The 16,145-nt window shown below is 44.6% G+C and overlaps 1 protein-coding gene across 1 annotated transcript in view; it reads right to left on the bottom strand.

Moving 5' to 3' along the window:
• LOC106584146 (BMP/retinoic acid-inducible neural-specific protein 3) overlaps positions 1-9,396 on the bottom strand; it is an 83,219-nt gene extending 73,823 nt beyond the window's left edge. The window contains exon 1 of the mRNA XM_014169065.3: positions 8,787-9,396. The gene's annotated coding sequence lies outside the window, so the exon portion shown is untranslated. The remainder of the gene's footprint in view (positions 1-8,786) is intronic.
• Between the last annotated feature and the right edge of the window lie 6,749 nt (positions 9,397-16,145).

The following is a 16,145-nucleotide window of genomic DNA, read 5'->3' as shown; positions in this document are numbered from 1 at the left end:
CACTCCCAGGACTGCTACTTCAATAACAAATGTTGGTTTGGTCCAAAATAATCCATCGTTATATCCGAATAGCGGCGTTTTGTTCGTGTGTTCCAGACACTATCCGAAATAGTAAAGAAGTGTCGCGCGCATGGCGCAATTCGTGACAATAAAATTCTAAATATTCCATTACCGTACTTCGAAGCATGTCAACCGCTGTTTAAAATCAATTTTTACGCCATTTTTCTCGTAGAAAAGCGATAATATTCCGACAGGGAATCTCCTTTTCGGCAAACAGAGGAAAAAAATCACAAAGGCGGGGGCGGTCGGGTCATGCGCATAAGCCCAGAGTCCCTTGATCGGCCACTTGAGAAAGGCGATAATGTGTTTCAGCCTGGGGCTGGAATGACGACATTCTGTTTTTTCCCGGGCTCTGAGAGCCTATGGAAGACGTGGGAAGTGTCACGTTAGAGCAGAGATCCTTAGTAAAAGATAGAGATGGAAAAGAAGTTCAAGAAATGGTCAGACAGGCCACTTCCTGTAAAGGAATCTCTCAGGTTTTGACCTGCCATTTGAGTTCTGTTATACTCACAGACACCATTCAAACAGTTTTAGAAACTTTAGGGTGTTTTCTATCCATATGTAATAAGTATATGCATATTCTAGTTACTGGGTAGGAGTGGTAACCAGATTAAATCGGGTATGTTTTTTATCCAGCCGTGTCAATACTGCCCCCTAGCACCAACAGGTTTTAATGCTGCACTTCCCAGGAGTCACGTGTATCCCCTGTCACAGGAGAAGACGGTGGCTATGGAGAAATATGTCGCTGAATCGCTGAGGCAGGGATACATTCGGCCATCCACGTCACCCGTCTCCTCGAGTTTCTTTTTTGTGAAGAAAAAGGATAGAGGTTTGCGTCCGTGCATTGACTATAGAGGTCTAAATTCCATCACAGTGGGATTCAGTTACCCGCTACCTCTCATCGCCACGGCGGTGGAGTCATTTCACGGAGCACGCTTCTTCACAAAACTGGATCTCAGGAGTGCATATAACTTGGTGTGTATCCGAGATGGAGATGAGTGGAAGACCGCGTTTAGTACCACATCTGGACATTATGAGTATCTCGACATGCCGTATGGTTGAAGAATGCTCCAGCCGTTTTCCAATCCTTTGTAGATGAGATTCTCAGAGACCTGCACGGGCAGGGTGTGGTGGTGTACATCGATGACATTCTGATCTACTCCGCTACACCCGCCGCGCATGTGTCTCTGGTAGGTAAGGTGCTTGGGCGACTGTTGGAGCATGACATGTAAGTCAAGGCCGAGAAATGTGTGTTCTCCAAACAAGCCGTCTCTTTTCTGGGGTATCGCATTTCCACATCTGGGGTGGTGATGGAGTGTGACCGCATTTCGTCCGTGCGTAATTGGCCGACTCCGACCACGGTAAAGGAGGTGCAGCGGTTTTTAGGGTTTCCCAATTACTACCGGAGGTTTATCCGGGGTTTTCGGCAGGTGGCAGCTCCCATTACCTCACTGTTGAAAGGGGGGGGGGGTCGTGCGTTTGCGGTGGTAGGCGGACAGAGCTTTTGGTCGTCTGAAGACTGTTTGGCACATCCGGACCCCTCTTTGCCAGTCATAGTGGAGGTGGACGCGTCCGAGGCTGGTGTTGGAGCCGTGCTATCACAGCGCTCGGGCACGCCCCTGAAGCTTCGCCCCTGCTCTTTCTTTTCAAGGAAGCTCTGTTTGGCGGAGCGAAACTATGATGTGGGGGACAGGGAGTTGCTGGCTGTGGTAAGGGCCCTGAAGATGTGGAGACATTGGCTTGAGGGGGCGCAACACCCTTTTCTCATCTGGACTGACCACCGTAATCTGGAGTACATCCGGGCGGCGAGGAGACTGAATCCTCGTCAGGCCTGGTGGGCGATGTTTTTCACCAGATTTCGTTTCACTATCTCCTATATACCAGGTTCCTGTAACGCCAAGGCCGACGCACTGTCTCGTCTCTATGATGCCGAGGAGCGGTCCATTGATCCCACTCCCATACTTCCGGCCTATTGTCTGGTGGCATCAGTAGTCTGGGAGGTGGACGCGGACATCGAGCGGGCGTCACGGTCAGAACCTACTCCACCACAGTGTCCTGCGGGTCGGAGGTACGTCCCGCTTGGTGTTCGCGATCGATTGATCAGGTGGGTGCACACATTACCCTCTGGTCATCCGGGTATTGAGCGGACGGTGCGGGGTCTTAGGGGGAGCTACTGGTGGCCCACATTGGTGAAGGACGTTAGGGTTTATGCCTCCTCCTGTTCGGTGTGCGCCCAGTGTAAGGCTCCTAGACACCTGCCTAGAGGGAAGTTACAGCCCCTCCACGTTCCACAGCGGCCTTGGTCCCACCTGTCGGTGGACTTCCTCACCGATCTCCCTCCGTCTCAGGGGAACACCACGATCCTGGTCATTGTGGATCGGTTTTCTAAGTCCTGCCGTTTCCTCCCTTTGCCCGGTCTTCCTACGGCCCTACAGACCGCGGAGGCCCTGTTTACTCACATCTTCCGGCACTACGGGGTGCCTGAGGACATAGTCTCTGATCGGGGTCCCCAGTTCACGTCCCGGGTGTGGAGGGCATTTATGGAGCGAGCGTCTGGGGGTTTTGATCAGCTTGACCTCGGGTTTTCCCCCCCGAGAGTAATGTGCAGGTGGAGAGAATTAATCAGGATATGGGCAGGTTTCTGCGGTCCTATTGCCAGGACCGGCCCGGAGAGTGGGCGAGGTTCGTGCCATGGGCCGAGATGGCTCACAATTCTCTACGCCACTCCTCTACGAACCTGTCGCCATTTCAGTGCGTGTTGGGTTACCAGCCGGTCCTGGCACCATGGCATCAGAGCCAGACCGAGGCTCCTGCAGTGAAGGAATTGGTGCAGCGCTCAAAGGAGACCTGGAGAGCCGTCCAGGAATCCCTGAAACGGGCCGGTGGTCGCCAGAAGGAGAGGGCTGACCGCCACCACAGTGAGGCTCCCGTGTTCGCGCCAGGGAACCGGGTCTGGCTCTCGACCCGAAACCTGCCCCTACGCCTGCCCTGCCAGAAGCTGGGGCCGTGGTTTATGGGGCCATTTCAAGTCCTGAGGAGAATAAACGAGGTGTGTTATAGGTTACAGCTTCCCTCTTACTACCGTATTAACCCCTCGTTTCATGTGTCTCTCCCCAGGCCGGTGGTAGCTGGTCCACTGCAGGACGTTGAGGTGCTAGAGATCCCTCCGGCCCCCCTGGACATCGAGGGGGCCCCGGCGTACAGAGTCCGTTCCATCTTGGACTCTAGGCGTCGGGTGGGGAGCCTGCAGTACCTCGTGGACTTGGAGGGGTACGGTCCGGAGGAGAGGTGCTGGACATCTTGAACCCATCACTGCTGTGTGAGTTCCACAGCCTCCATCCGGATCACCCTGCCCCTCGCCCTCCGGGTCGTCCTCTTGGTCGGTGTCAGGGGGGGTACTGTCACAACTTCTACCGAAGGTGGCTCCTTTCCCCGTTCGGGCGGCGCTTGGCGGTCGTCGTCGGTCTACTAGCTGCCACCGATCCCTTTTTCCCTTTTCGTTTGGTCTAGTCTGTCTTTTGTTGCACCTGTTTTAAGTTGGGTCATTCGTGGGGTATTTAGTCTCGCTTATCTACAGTGGGGGGAAAAAGTATTTGATCCCCTGCTGATTTTGTACGTTTGCCCACTGATAAAGAAAGGATCAGTCTATAATTTTAATGGTAGGTTTATTCGAACAGTGAGAGACAGAATAACAACAAAAATATCCAGAAAAACACGTCAAAAATGTTATACATTTATTTGAATTTTAGTGAGGGAAATAAGTATTTGACCCCCTCTCAATCAGAAAGATTTCTGGCTCCCAGGTGTCTTTTATACAGGTCACGAGCTGAGATTAGGAGCACACTCGTAAAGGGAGTGCTCCTAACCGCAGCTTGTTACCTGTAAAAAAGACACCTGTCCACAGAAGCAATCAATCAGATTCCAAACTGTCCACCATGGCCAAGACCAAAGAGCTGTTCAAGGATATCAGGGACTAGATTGTAGACCTACACAAGGCTGGAATGGGCTACAAGACCATCGCCAAGCAGCTTGGTGAGAAGGTGACAACATTTGGTGCGATTATTCGCAAATGGAAGAAACACAAAAGAACTGTCAATATCCCTCGGCCTGGGGTTCCATGCAAGATCTCACCTCGTGGAGTTGCAATGATCATGAGAACAGTGAGGAATCAGCCCAGAACTACACAGGAGGATCTTGTCAATGATCTCAAGGCAGCTGGGACCATAGTCACCAAGAAAACAATTGGTAACACACTACTCCGTGAAGGACTTAAATCCTGCAGCGCCCGCAAGGTCCCCCTGCTCAAGAATACATATAAATGCCCGTCTGAAGTTTGCCAATGAACATCTGAATGATTCAGAGGACAACTGGTGAAAGTGTTGTGGTCAGATGAGACCAAAATGGAGCTCTTTGGCATCAACTCAACTCAACTCGCCGTATTTGGAGGAGGAGGAACGCTGCCTATGACCCCAACAACACCATCTCCACCGTCAAACATGAAGGTGGAAACATTATGCTTTGGGGGTGTTTTTCTGCTAAGGGGACAGGACAACTTCACCGCATCATTTGACGGGGCCATGTACTGTCAAATCTTGGGTGAGAACCTCCATCCCTCAGCCAGGGCATTGAAAATGGGTCGTGGATGGGCATTCCAGCATGACAATGACCCAAACACACAGCCAAGGCAACAAAGGAGTGGCTCAAGAAGAAGCACATTAAGGTCCTGGAGTGGCCTAGCCAGTCTCCAGACCTTAATCCCATAGAAAATCTGTGGAGGGAGCTGAAGTTTTAGTTGCCAAACGTCAGCCTCAAAACCTTATCCTCTCTAGGGTAGGGGGCAGTATTTTCACAGCCGGATAGAAAACGTACCCGATTTAAACTGGTTACTACTCTTTTCCAGAAACGAGAATATGCATATAATTGGTAGATTTGGATAGAAAACACTCTAAAGTTTATAAAACTGTTTGAATGGTGTCTGTGAGTATAACAGAACTCATATGGCAGGCCAAAACCTGAGAAGATTCCATACAGGAAGTGCCCTCTCTGACCATTTCTTGTGCTTCTGTGGCATCTCTGTCGAAAACACAGGATCTCTGCTGTAACGTGACAATTTCTAAGGCTCCCATAGGCTCTCTGAAGGCGCCAGAAAGTGGAATGAGATCTCTGCTGTCTCTGGGCTAGGTACAGGAGCGCTGTTTGTGAGTGGTCAGGCTGGTGGCTCAGAGACAGGAGATGCGCGGCCCCGAGAAGTGGCCATGTTTTTCTTTCAGCCTATGAACGAAAACAACGTCGCCCGGTTGGAATATTATCGCTATTTTACGAAAAAAATAGCATAAAAATTGATTTTAAACAGAGTTTGACATCGGTAATGGAATATTTTGATTTTTTTTGTCACGACATGCGTCCGCGCGTCACCCTTCGGATAGGGACCTGAACGCACGAACAAAACGGAGGATATTTGAACATAACTATGGATTATTTTGAACCAAAACAACATTTGTGGTTGAAGTAGAAGTTCTGGGAGTGCATTCTGACGAAGAACAGCAAAGTTAATCCAATTTTTCTACTAGTAATTCTGAGTTTACTGAGCCTCGATGTTGGCGAGTGTCTGTTTAGCTAGCCTTGATGGCCGAGCTATCTACTCAGAATATTGCAAAATGTGCTTTTGCCGAAAAGCTATTTTAAAATGTGACACCACGATTGCATAAATGAGTTCTGTATCTATAATTCTTTAAATAATTGTTATGTATTTTGTAAACGATTATCAAGAGTAATTTAGTAAATTCACCGGAAGTTTTCGGTGTGTATGCTAGTTCTGAACGTCACATGCTAATGTAAAAAGCTGTTTTTTGATATAAATATGAACTTGATTGAACAAAAATGCATGTATTGTATAACATAATGTCCTAGGAGTGTCATCTGATGAAGATCATCAAAGGTTAGTGCTGCATTTAGCTGTGGTTTTGGTTTTTGTGACATATATGCTAACTTGAAAAATGGGTGTGTGATTATTTCTGGCTGGGTACTCTCCTAACATAATCTAATGTTTTGCTTTCGCTGTAAAGCCTTTTTGAAATCGGACAATGTGGTTAGATTAAGGAGAGTCTTGTCTTTAAAATGGTGTAAAATAGTCATATGTTTGAGAAATTGAAGTTATAGCATTTAAGGTTTTTGTATTTCATAACAATTTTTACTAGGATTAAATGTTAAGAATTAAGAAAAACTGAGTTTAAATGAATTTAGCTAAGGTGTATGTAAACTTCCGACTTCAACTGTATATCCCAACCAGAAGCCATGGATTACAGGCAACATCTCCTTCAAATGTTGATATTTGGTTATGTTGACAGCCAAACACAAATCAACATCACTAAATATCATTACATTTGAGATGAACCAGAGGTTGAATTGAAACAATAGCTGTTGATTTTGCAAATGCTATACTGAACAAAAACATATATCCAACATGAACATGCAACAATTTAAAAGATTTTACTTAGTTACAGTTCATAAGGAAATTAGCCAATTTAATTAAATTCAGTAGGCCCTGATCTATGGATTTCACATGGCTATGCAGGGGTGCAGCCATAGGTGGGCCTGGGAGGTTATAGGCTCAACCACTTGGGAGCCAGGCCCACCCACTAGGGAGTCAGGCCCAGCCAATCAGAATGAGCTTTTCCGCACAAAAGGGCTTTATTACAGACAGAAATACTCCTCAGCACCCTGCCTCAGACGATCCCCCAGGTGAAGAAGCCAGATATTGAGGTCCTGGGCTGGCGTGGTTACACCATATGCACGCACCACTTTTCCGTATTTTTTTTTTTTCCAAACATGTTATTTTACTTCACCAATTTGGACTATTTTGTGTATGTCCATTACATGAAATACCTCCCAAAAATACATTTAAATTACAGGTTGTAATGCAACAAAATAGGAAAAACGCCAAGGGGGATGAATACTTTTGCAAGGCACTGTATATAATGTTGACGGGGTACAGCTGGGCCACCAAGCTCTCTCACTATACACCACAGGACATGAATGCAGCATTCAGCTCTTAAGTCTGGACGTGGCAATGGACACACTCTTTATACAGTCTCTGGAGATAAATTACCCCAAGGCCTCCACAAAGTAACAAGAAATTGAACCCTTTAGGAAGCTGGGCCTGCACCAATTTTATGGAGAAGTTATATGAACACATATTCATACGCACTCGCACACAAACACATTAACGTGGTCCATTCCCTTGCAGGTCACATACTGTACATAGAGGCTTTAGCACTCAGTGCTAAACATCTTCCCATGTTTTGACTCTGGGGCTCTCTGAGCTAACAGCTAACGTGAGAGACTCATAGACTATGACAGTACTGACTCCCTCCAATTGTATTGATAAACCAAAGCTGACATAAGTTCACCCAATGGAGCCTTAACCAGAGACATCAATACATCTCCATCATATAGATCTATCTCTACAATATCTTCAGATATGACTCATGCATTAACCAAGTTCACACATCATTTTCATAGTCTCTCCACAGGCATAGATACAACATTGAGTTTCTTTGAAACAAGATTCGCCGACCATTGTCTGTTTGACAACTGGCAGATGAGTGAATGTCTATTATTTTGGCATATTTACCAAACATTGATTCATGTCAAGTCAGGATTAGCGCAAGCTGATACGCAATAGTATAAAGTATTTGGTATGCAGTATTTAGTATAATTATCTGAAAGGGATCAAATTGACTATATAAACCATTTCAATAAATCGAAATACTCTAAATCCACAATGACCGCAATATCCCCCTTTCAAGAGCAGCACAAATGTATAACGTTATGTCATTGTGCTGTACTGGGTTCATTCAATTTATCAATGCCAAGTTATTCTATTTTGATTTAGGAGCAACATTTACAGTGGTGTTTGTGGATTGAGGGTGCTTGGCTTTCATGACATTCTTTCCCTGCTTTCAAAGCCATGGGAATCAAGGAAGGTTTTGAAAGGCTTGAGGGTGAAGTGTATAATTATGAAATCTGAGGTAAAATTGTTTGTGGATGGCTGGAAGCTGCTGGTTCTGCCTGACTGACTGGCTAGCACTAGGCAGACTTGCTCACACCACATCAGTGTTAGAGATCTGATCCCCAGCTCTGCTTTGCTCTGCTCTGCAGGCAAGCCAATACACCCTCAGGGATATAGACTTGGTGCCAGGGTGGCAATTGGAAAATGAGGAAGGAAGGAGGGAGTGAAAAAGAGAAGGGGGGGAATCTGTGTGCATGTATGTAAAGGTGCATACCAATGTTGTGTATGTCCGCGTGTGTGCGTAGAACCAGCTCTAGCCACCTCGTTATGTCAGTGACTGACATAAGATAAAAACTTTTGAAATGGCACGTTGTGTATTCTGCTATGTAATCTCTCAACGGTAAATTTATTTTTATGAATGTTTTAGCGGGTGGCCAACTATCGCCACCGGGGCCCAAGTGCAGCACGTAGTCTGGCTATAGGCAGAGGTGGCACTGTGTGTGTGTGTGTGTGTGTGTAAGAGAGAGAACATCATGCTATTTTCAAGGTTTGGCTACCTCTGGCATTCAGTTATAGGTCTAACCAATCTGTCCCTACATTGCGTGACAGTGTTCATGCAATTTTAGGAAAATGCAAACCATTACGTAACAAAAAACTAAGCTCTTTCCAGGCTTACTAACAATAGGTCTTATAAAAGATGGATATCTCAACTCACCGCGATTCAGAACAGCAGACAAAGTTCAACTCAGCGTCTCCCATTATCTTGCTGAATCAGCGAATATGTCCATAGAACTACCAAAACGTTCATCGGTGTGAATGAGTTGTGAATTGGACGAGACCCACAAAACTCCACAACATCCGATGAGTAATAGAAGGAAAACGATTCGACAAGTCGGGCTGCGCTGCGCCTTAGCAATGCTTCCTATCGCTCCGGCCCACTGGGGAAGTTAGGTAGAAAAAAGCTTTTCATAAAGGGCTACGATTATCCGGGAATACCTTAACCTTCCTGGAAGCAGAGTTTTGACCTGTCCGGGGATAATTACTAAATTAAAGTATCGACGGAGAGCGGGCGCAATTCCGCCTGGTGGGGGAATGCGTGCGCGCCTCGGGTTAGAAACACCAGTGGGCGACTGGCAGGAAGGCAACTACGGAGGAATGCAGTTGGGTATTGCTTCACCGGATGTTTAAGTATCTCTGGCCAGTGGTTAAATATTATTTTATAAAGTCCACGCCAGCACCGGGCTCTGCTTGACCCGCCTACTCCGCAGCGCCGTCTGAGAGAGTGGGAGAGCCAAATTTCAATAGGTGAAACAGCAGACACGGGCTTTTTTAGCTCTCCTCTCTCCCTTTTACCCCCGTTCTCACCCAGTCACATGTTTAAAACACAAGTAGCCCTCTGTAATAGCTACGAAAGGAGGATATACTTAAGACCGTCACCGTTGACGTGGCGCGAATGGTAACAAGCGCTTTGGAGACAGCGGCTCCCTTATCACAGTGAAATTGCCTACAGCTATGGATTTCTAGATTTATTGTCTGAGGATATTTAAGTCTTTATTTTCTCATGACGTTTTAAATCTATTATTCATTTTACTGATGTAATCTCTTTCAAGAGGGGCAGATAAATAGGCTACATTTGAGGAATAAGCGAATGTATCTCACCAAAATAAATACCTGTAGGCTAAAGCACACTGTCTGTGAGACAGCCATTAGTTTAGTCTTCATACCTGTCTTAGTGTCATACTTAGCTCTGTCTGTCTGAGCAGGGGATGAACGCTAAGGACGGTTCAGTGCCTGCTTCTCTTCTCCCTTGTCTTCAGCCCCCATATGTCTGTGCATAAGGCATGCATCACAGCACTGCAAAGGCAGCTAACAGCACCAACTGAGACTCCAGACAATGAATGAATGCTGGCATTTAACAGTGAATATGAAGGAGTACATCAACACACATGCATCAGCATTTCAGTTAGCAGTGATCATATGCAACTGCATCCTCTCTAAATTAAGGTTCTAACCTAAGCTTAGAGACCTGAGTTTAAGAACCTAAACTCATCTGCATCCTATCCCTTGGTCCATATATATTATGTCCTTTGTGTGCAATAGTGTGCCAACTACAATCAACATGAACCTTGTTGGAATAATTAACATACCAACACTCAGTTGGTAGAGCATGGCGCTTGCACCGCCAGGGTTGTGGGTTCGATTCCCAGGGCCACCCAAATGTAATATGTATGCAAGCATGACTAAGTCGCTTTGGATAAAAGAGTCTACTAAATGGCTTATATTATTATAATAAAGGTCTCCATCTCCACCCAATATGGTCAGCTTTGTGGTGTTTTCAATAAAGAAAGAAAGTGTGTTTGAAGTGTATTGGAACACGTAGACGTTTCCTCAGTTATATGGTATGGGAGCTGTCCATGGTGCTGTACTGCCTCTAAATAATGAGTAACTCCAATGACTACAGTGACTTGTAGACTCCATCTTTGACTTCCATCAACCTCAATGAATAACTCTTCAACTTGCTATAATTTCCATAAGGCTCTATTTGTGTTGTTTCCCCAGTGTGGGAGCTGTCCACGGTGAGGAAAAACATATTTAAAAACCTCAATGAATAACCGTTCAATTTTGGATCATTTCCATAGGGATTTCTGTAGTAGACTTCATCAGGGGTACAGTTGCTTATCAAGAATACTCCGACATAAAGCACTCTTTACTCTGATTATTTGTTACGCGGAGTGGAACAGGGGAACCCAAGAGCAGACTCAGACGAGGGGACTGGGATGAAATAACCAAGGTATTTATTGAAACACAGGGGGCAGATGGGGTGCAGGCCAGGGGAAGCTTGAGTGGGTTGCATGAAACCATGTGCGGAGGTTGAGGCTGGAGCGAGAGGGGTTGGGACAGGGTAAGCAGGTCCGGAGAGGAATCCAAGGGAGTAGTAGAGTGGGGAATCCAGGACAGACTGGCAGGATGACGAGACGTGGAACTGGAGAAAGGGACCAGAGTCAGAGCGGGCGGAACTGTAGCGGAGAGGAAAACAGCGTCAGGCAAGGAAAACAGGCACAACAGGATCTAATAGTAACAAACGGCTAGAAGCGTAGTCTGACGGAGCAGAAACTACGATGTGGCAGTGTGGAAGTGGCAGGACTGAGTATTTGTAGAGGTCTTGATTATGGAACAGGTTGCAGTCGGTGGGGGATCTGCTCTGACTCCCGCCCACACAATCACACACACACACACACAGAGGGAGAGAGTACTGGGGGAGTGGCGGCAGGTCAAAGAGACACATAGGTTGAGCAGTAGAGGGCGTTGCAGGAGCAGATGTGACATAATTGGCACTCATCTGTTTGCTCCATTAGCTGTTACTTTGGCAACAGCTTCCCTCTCTGGGGCCCCCAGAAAACACAATACAAATCAATGAAACACACATGCTGTAGGCATACACAGAAGTAACCACAGATGATGATGATTGTAATGTTTACACTATTAATATGGTATACTATTGTAGTCGGGATATGATTTCCAGTGTTCTATTTGGGATACACACAAATAAGTGCACTCATTTGTTTACGGGTTGATGGTCACTAGACTTAATATTGAATGTTATGGATTGTTCTCATATCTGTTATAGTAACTGACTCCAGACTGGATTTTGATTTTATTAGGATGCCCAAGTACTGAAGACACTTGTTATTTTATTCTGTGACACTGTGTGATACTGTAGCAGATGATTTTGCGACTTCATACAAGCCTCTCAGCTGGTGTTTACAGAATATAAGAGCCTGCTTAGATAAGGCAAATTATACTTTTCTATGCTTCTATTTTGACTGATCTGATCAACATCTGTTCTCCTTTTGTACACCTGGAAATTAACTCATCAATCAGAACCGGCCCTAGCCAGAACCCCGTATATAACCTCGTTATTGTTATTTTATTATGTTACTTTATATTACATTTTTTACTTTAGTTTATTTAGTCAATATTTTCTTAGCTCTATTTCTTAACTTCACTAGGGTAAGGGGCACTATTTTCACCTCCGGATGAAAAGCATGCCCAAAGTAAACTGCCTGCTACTCAGGCCCAAAAATGAGGGAGTAAGACCTCTCTGAATGAGTGGACACTGCAGAGCTTTTTCATGCGCACGACCGAGAGTGCGCCTTTCTTGTTTACCTTTTATATTGACGACGTTATTGTCCGGTTGAAATATTATTGATTATTTAGTCTAAAAACAACCTGAGGATTGATTATAAACATCGTTTGACATGTTTCTACGAACTGTACGGATACTATTATTTGGATTTTCCGTCTGCCTGTTGTTACTGCGTTTGAGCCTGTGGATTACTGAACAAAACGCGTGAACAAAACTGAGGTTTTTGGATATAAAGAGGGACTTTATCAAACAAAACAAACATTTATTGAGTAAATGGGAGTCTTGTGAGAGCAACCATATGAAGATCATAAAGGGTAAGTGATTAATTTTATTGCTATTTCTGACTTGTGTAACTCCTCAACTTGGCTGGTAACTGTTTGTAATGATTTGTCTGCTGGGCGCTGTTCTCAGATAATCACATGGTATGCTTTCGCACTAAAGCCTTTTTGAAATCTGACACCGTGGTTGGATTAACAAGAAGTTCATCTTTAAACCGATATGTAACACAATTTTTATAATGAGTATTTCTGTTTTTGAATTTGGCGCTCTGCAATTTCACTGGATGTTGGCCAGGTGGAACGCTATCGTCCCACATCCCCTAGTGAGGTGAAACTGCATTGTTGGTTAAGGCCTTTAAGTAAGTATTTCATGTTAAGGTCTACACCTGTTGTATTCGGGGCGCATGTGACACATAATATTTGATTTCCATTTCCACAATATAGATCCACGCCTACACACCACTCAGAAAAATACCTTGGCCCATGGGTGTTGTTTAGTTATTACATGGTTTGTATAGGGTTACTAACAGGTCCGTGCCAGACCTTTCAAGGATGCAGCCCCCCATTCCCCAGCTTAAAAAAATATATACATATCTCGAAATTCATAACATATCAAATGCCTCTGTAGTGAAAATGTTAACATTTTTGAGCATAGGCCTATTTATTTCAGCAACAACACATTCATCACAAATTGTAGGCAAGCTATGGCTCTATTTAATCAGATACGCTTTAGCCGACCTCCGCATAGTGGTTGTTTTGACGGTGTATGAGGTGGAACTGCATTAGAGCTTTCAAATCCCCAAATGGCTTCCAGCATTATACCTAAAGCGGAAATTGCCATTGGCTGCACAGAGTTGCATTAAAGTGAATTTCGCCACTTTTCAACTTCATATTCATCATATACAGCACCAAAACAGTGCCTACATATGTGAGAACAGCGCATTTCTATGATCTGTGGTTAAAAAGATAAGAAAGGTCCTAAAAATGCTTCTCTGTGATATCACAGGGTAGGATTAAAAGTAAAAACTGTGATTTTCAAAACCTGCAACGGGGTTCTAGCCAAGGGGGTGTATTTTCTTGCTCCCCACGTCATCGTGAATCTCATAGTGTTTGAAAATCACAGTTTTTAAAATGTTTTAACTTTTGATGATGTCATCGGGTAGAACTTTTTAACTTCATATTATTTTTCTGCAAAACTCAGAAATGTGCCCTTTTCACATGTTGACACTGATATTGTGCTGGAGATAATGAAAATTATGTTGAAAAGTGGTGGATTTGCCCTTTAACAGAAATCCCATGCAGCCTGTTTACAAGTTCAAACGTTGGAATGTGAGATGTAATCTACACCTCCATTAGGATGATAGAACTCCTCATTATTTAATTTAATGATTTTTCTATTTGAGCCTAATTATTTCTATATAGCCTACACTTTCTTGTTCTGTACTTCTAAAGTGAGTGGGGCGGGTGTGGCTTCAAGACAATGATCGCAAGAGCAGCTGCTCACCGATTTGATTGCTCCAGCGCAGTTCCACCTCCGACACTGCCAAAACATCTGCTATGCCATCGCCGGTTGATCTGATTGAATCTAAGCCCTTATCACAGCGCCTCTTAAAGACATGATTTAGATCGGGAAAAGAGGGTGGGCTATCAGCTGATCTTTGAGTTAGATTTTTTTTCTCCAATGATTGTGATTTATCTTCAATGCTCTTAAATGCTTAAATTCTAACTTCATAATTTAATATTCATAATCTTCTAACTCATGATATATGGCTAGCAGGCTAGCGGCTTGTGTGGATATTTTAGTATATGGTGGTTAGCTGGAGTCTAGACTACCTGTGTTGCTGCTGCAGTGACACTCATGTGCAACTCCCGACTGAAGAAGGGATGGAGTTGAGTCGGAGGGTCATTGATGCAGCCACTCCTCTCTGTCTTTCGCTCTCTCTCTCTCTTTGCTGTCTGTATCAGCCAACCAGACTGAATATTGATGATGTAAATCAAGTGTTTATCAAATGTTATGCTGCTGTGGCAGTACTGTTGATATTTAAACTAGGTAGCTAGCGACACACACTCGACCGCATCTCAAGCCATGTATGTTTGGATACCGGGGGTAACGTGAGCAATCTCCGTAGAGGGCAGACCAACAGGTGCAACCAACGAACGGGGTGGTGGTGGAGGGTGGCGAAATTGACATCAGGATGACTTGCAGGCAGTGGGTTCAGTACTACAACGACAAAAACTGTACACAAAAAATATACCACCACCCAAAAGGACACTTGGTAATTGGGAGGGCAAATGAGCTTGTGCTCAGCACAGATAGACCCCTATCTGTGCATGTACCTGGTAACTAATGATAGAATAGCCAAGTGCAATGTTGTTGCAGACTGTATTACTTGCCATATGCTAGATCTGGATACAATATACTCCAATGTACTTGAGAGAAAATACTTTTCCAGAATACATTCGAAGAAAACTGAAAAAGTCTACCCTTGCACAGTGCTGTTACTGTAGAGATGAAAATCACATAATCATGCTTTTTCCTAGTAAAAATTACTTTGCACAATAACAAAAATATCAAGTGCTCTCTATTTTAAATGTGACACTCATCCTCTCTCATCTCTGACCTACTAAATACTGTAATTCCATTAATTTCAGCATCAAGCTGAAATGAGCGCCATTAGCATATTAATGAGTGGTGTTCCTGAAATGGATCTCCTCTGAGGGACCATGGTGGCAGTGGCAGAGGCAGAACAGCCCAGTGCGTTTCCTACTCAACAGTCTGGGTCTGGCACAGGCTGGGGGTGGGTGACTAATTCACACCTTAACCACAGTCTCAATCACAGAACAGAATAGTCGGGACAGAAGAGAGTCGGCAGAGAGTCATCTCAGCCAAGTGTCGTGCAGCTGCAGGAACAGCTCTCCCTGTTCTGTCTTAATGTTTGCTGTAGAAAACTTTAAGGACTGGGAAAAAGATACAACATTGTTCAATTTTTGGCAATTTTTTGACTGCAGCAAACTATGATATACCCTATGATTTTCAATATTTTTTTCTCTCATCCTTCCCATTGCCTCAGCTGTCAGTCTCTTCAGCCTCTTTCTGAGTACTAAAGGCCCTGAAGATCATCTCTCCCATAGTCTGGAAACTCTCTCTGAAGTCTAATGCCACCTGAATCCCCATGTAATTTGACCTCGGCCTCCTTCAATATCCTTCCACGAACAGTTGAGGACTGTTGATTCAGATAACTCCATTCCATGGGGCCCGGTGGAAAATGAATCCAGGGGTGCTTCGACTAAGAGCTCCTTCTTTTGAGCTCCATTTCTCTGGTTCTCTGGTGCAGAATACTATCAGGCCGGCGGTTATCTCTGCTACATTTAAAACAGGCTATATGAGGAACACACCAAGCCTCATAGAGATTAATTCTATCGCCTACCATGTTTTCTTTTCTATCTAGTAGTGGGGTATAGATAAATGTATTCAAATGTAAGCAGTCACCTCCGTTACCCCTTTTTCGATTATGGTGTGTGCTTATCCATTGATTCACACCTTTGGGAAAAGGAAAAAGTTCTCAACTATTTTGAAAATGCACACCTCTGAACTATTGCAATACTGGGTTATGCATCTAACTCCTTTACATTTTTATTATATATTCAT

This window comes from Salmo salar, chromosome 23 (assembly GCF_965601325.2).
Source record: "Salmo salar chromosome 23, fSalSal1, whole genome shotgun sequence".
Classification (NCBI taxonomy): Eukaryota; Metazoa; Chordata; class Actinopteri; order Salmoniformes; family Salmonidae; genus Salmo; species Salmo salar.
Note: the sequence above shows the minus strand (reverse complement) of the source record. Positions and strands in the feature narration are given on the sequence as shown.